General features: G+C 44.2%; 1 long non-coding RNA gene across 1 annotated transcript; it reads left to right on the top strand.

Annotated features, from left to right (window-relative positions):
* The first annotated feature begins 1741 nt into the window (after window positions 1-1741).
* LOC142860835 (uncharacterized) lies at window positions 1742-3328 on the top strand. The gene is made up of 3 exons (XR_012912410.1): window positions 1742-2040; window positions 2685-2832; window positions 3096-3328. It is a non-coding gene; the product is annotated as an uncharacterized LOC142860835 (long non-coding RNA).
* The last annotated feature ends 232 nt before the right edge of the window (window positions 3329-3560 follow it).

The following is a 3560-nucleotide window of genomic DNA, read 5'->3' on the forward strand; positions in this document are numbered from 1 at the left end:
CTGTACCATTGGGGCATCCATCTTCAGCCTTCAGGCCCATGGTATCCAGCAGACATTTCCATAAAGCAGGAAAATTCAAAGTCAGTTCAGTCACTATCTGTTGTGTCCTGCAGAATGTCTTGCAGACTCTTTCATGAATCAGGAACCCCGAAAGATCATCTCACCTTAGGCAAGTTCAGTAGTCCTCTCTCTGTGGGTTCTCTGTGTCCAGTTTATGCAATAGTCCAGGCAAGAGCAGTTTCTTGCCCAAATGGCTATCAAACTCCATAAGGAGCCTCTTCGATGCCCATCTTCCTCTTGAAGTAGATTAGTGCTGCCAGGAGCAGAGTGTCTCATTGTCATGAAAAGTCCTAAGTTATTAAAACATTAAATGTCCTATTCTGTAATCTTTGAAAGACATGAAGAATGTCTATCTAAAATATATCTCTATATATCTAGAAAATCTAACTAACATGACTACAAGCTTTACTATTATCAATGCTATCAATAAAGCAAAATCTATACTAATGCAAATTATTCATATCTATATCAAACAAAAAGCCTAGCCTGGAAAGACTAAAGTCTCAATGCGGTTCTGATGCCAAGAAAGGGAAGTGGGACGGAAGGAAGCTGAAGTAAGAAGAGCTGCAGGCAGAAGGGCAAAAGTATGGGCTACACTCACAAGAAGTCCGAGAATTCAGACTTGATGATGAGGCAAGTTCCACCTGCTAGTTGTTCCTACAGGATTTAAACAGGATTTTAGAATCTAGATTAGATTCGTGTGTATGTGTGTGTGCGCGCACACACATGTGTCAGGGCCTGTATGTGCAAACCAAAAGATAGGCATCCTCTTCCTTCTATAATGTGAGTCCTAGGGATCAAGTTCATATCATCAGACTTGGCAGCAAGGGCCCTTACCTGATGAGTCATCTCATTGGCCCTTGTCTATCATTTAGGATGGTTTTCTACATTTTGACTGATTGCTCTTATTTCCTCACTAAAGTATGTGTCTTGAAGGCAGAGACCACATTTATGTCTGTTTGCATTCGATCACCAGCTTTGGCAAGATGGCTGCATTTTTTGTGGTTTCTACCTAATGTGTAAAATTTGTTTTTGTGTGTGTGTTTTGTTTTTGGGTTTTTTAAATTATTACACTTATTTATTGGGAGGCACACCAAAGCACACATGTGGAGGTCAGAGGATGACTTTTGGGAGTCATGTTGTCCTTTCCTTCCAACAGATGGGTCCCAGAGATTGAACTGCTGAACCATCCCATTAGCCTGCTACCTACCACTGATTGAATGGTATATGAAAGATGTAAACTCGGCATTCTCTTTTGTATAACAGCACTAATCAATGCTAGAATGCTTAAAATCAGTGAACTTTTGGGTCCCCAAAAACCAAGGACCAAATATAGACCCACAGAAATCACCAAGACTCTAGACAGCCTTGGCTTCCTAGCACTCTCGACAACTGTGCTGTCTATAATAAGGAACCATGTGTGGTGGTTTGAATGAAAATAGCCATCCCATAGACTCAGGGAGTGACATTATTGGAGGTGTGTCCTTCTTGGAGTAGGTGTGACCTTGTTGGAGGAAGTATGTCACAGCAGGGTGAGCTTTGTGGTTACAGAAGCTCAAGCCAGACCCAGTGTCACTAACTTCCTGCTGCCTGCCAATCCAGGTATAGAACTCTCAGTTATTTTTCCAACATATGTCTGTATATGTGCTACCATGCTCTCTGCCATGATGAAATAGACCTCTGAACCTATAAGCCATCCCAAATTAAATGTTTTCTTTTATAAGAGTTATGTGGTCATGTTATCTCTTTCACAGCAATAGATCACTGACTAAGACATCATGGGCTTGGAGAGATGCCCCTGACAGCTGATACCCCTGATGCTCCATAAGCTTGAGAACCTGACTTCCATCCCCAGAACCCATGAAAAAGCCAACACTGGGGAGGCAGAGACAGGAGGATCTCTGGGGCTTGCTGGCCTGCCAGCCTAGCTGCATCTATAAGCTACAGGTTCATGGAGCGCTCCTGTCTCAGAAAAATAAGGTACAGAGTGATTAAGGAAGACATCTGATGATGACCTCAGGCCCCCACACTCAAAGGCACACACCTGCATGAAACCAGGATTTGGCTCTACCTGTGGGAATTCCTTTCTCTCTTCATGGCTGTTCTAGTCTAGAGTCTGTTGCTATAATAAAACACTGATCAAAATCAGCTAGGGAGGAAAGAGTTCGTTACATCTTACAGCTTACAGTCCATCACTGAGGGATGTCGGGAGGAACTCAAGGCAGGAGCCTGGAGTCAGGAAGCTTACTGGCTTGCTACCCCACAGCTGCTCAGCTGCCTTTTTTATATAGCCCAGGACCACTTGGTCAGGGTTGTCACCTCCCACAGTGAGCTGGTCCCTCTTGTATCAGTCATCAGTCAAGAAAATGCCCCCCAAAGTCTGCAGGCCAATCTAATGGAGGCAATTCTTCAGTTGAGGGTTCCTCTTCCCAGGTGGATCTAGTTTCTCTTTAGTTGAGAGAAGTTAAGCAGCACCTGTCTAAAACCTTGCAAGACTTTGTTTATGCAAAAACAGCCAGAGTTCCACTCTGCTCCCATGAGTCAGAACAGCCCTATAACAAGCAAGAGACTTGTGCAAGGCTTGCCTTGGCTTTCTAATGTTCTCCATTTTCTTCATGCTGCAGACAAAAAATACCTTCTGAGGAAGAGCTGTGAGCTGCTGTTTTCCTATCGCCATCATTTGGGCTGTCTCCCTTTCCCTCTGCTCCTGCAGGAGACACAGAAACCTCCTGTGTATAGACCAAGGCCTCCATCCTGCAGGGCGTGTGCAAGGTACAGAAACACAAAGCAAGAGACTTGCTGTTATGCAGTTCTTTGTTTCTCTCTCCGTGTGTGTGTGTGTGTGTGTGTGTGTGAGAGAGAGAGAGAGAGAGAGAGAGAGAGAGAGAGAGAGAGAGAGAGAGATAAAGAGAGAGAGAGAGAGAGAGAGAGAGAGAGAGAGAGAGAGAGAGAAAAAATACAGAGAAAATTTTTACAGAGTCCAGAGAACAGTCCAAAGATATAACTAACTGTCTATGTCCTGTCTTTCCCAACAGCAAGTGTTAAAAATGCTTGAAGTTGTCACATACTAAACTGGGCTTAAAGCATTTGGGCAAACTTTATGACAGTTTCAACCTTGGCAAATACTTGTTTCAGTGGACTAACCTCAGCAAATTGTGAGACTTAGTGTTAGAAGCCTTGCCCAAAGACTGCAGTGCATCCTCAGTGCTCTGTGTGAAGTGACAAAGTCTAGACTTCAAACTGTCCTGTCGTCATGGAGACACTGCAAGCAAGGTAAGTGCATCCCCTGCTACTCAACGGTTTGTCCTTGTGGAGCAGGCACCAAGTTCCAGGTCCACAGAGAAGTCAGGCAGTGGTGGTGCATGCCTTTAACCCCTGCACTCGGGAAGCAGAGGCAGGTGTATCTCTGTGAGTTTGAGGCCAGCCTGGTCTACAGAGCAAGTTCCAAGACAGGCTTGAAAGCTACACAGAGAAACCCTGTCTCAAAAAATAAATAAATA

This window comes from Microtus pennsylvanicus, chromosome 11 (assembly GCF_037038515.1).
Source record: "Microtus pennsylvanicus isolate mMicPen1 chromosome 11, mMicPen1.hap1, whole genome shotgun sequence".
Taxonomy (NCBI): domain Eukaryota; kingdom Metazoa; phylum Chordata; class Mammalia; order Rodentia; family Cricetidae; genus Microtus; species Microtus pennsylvanicus.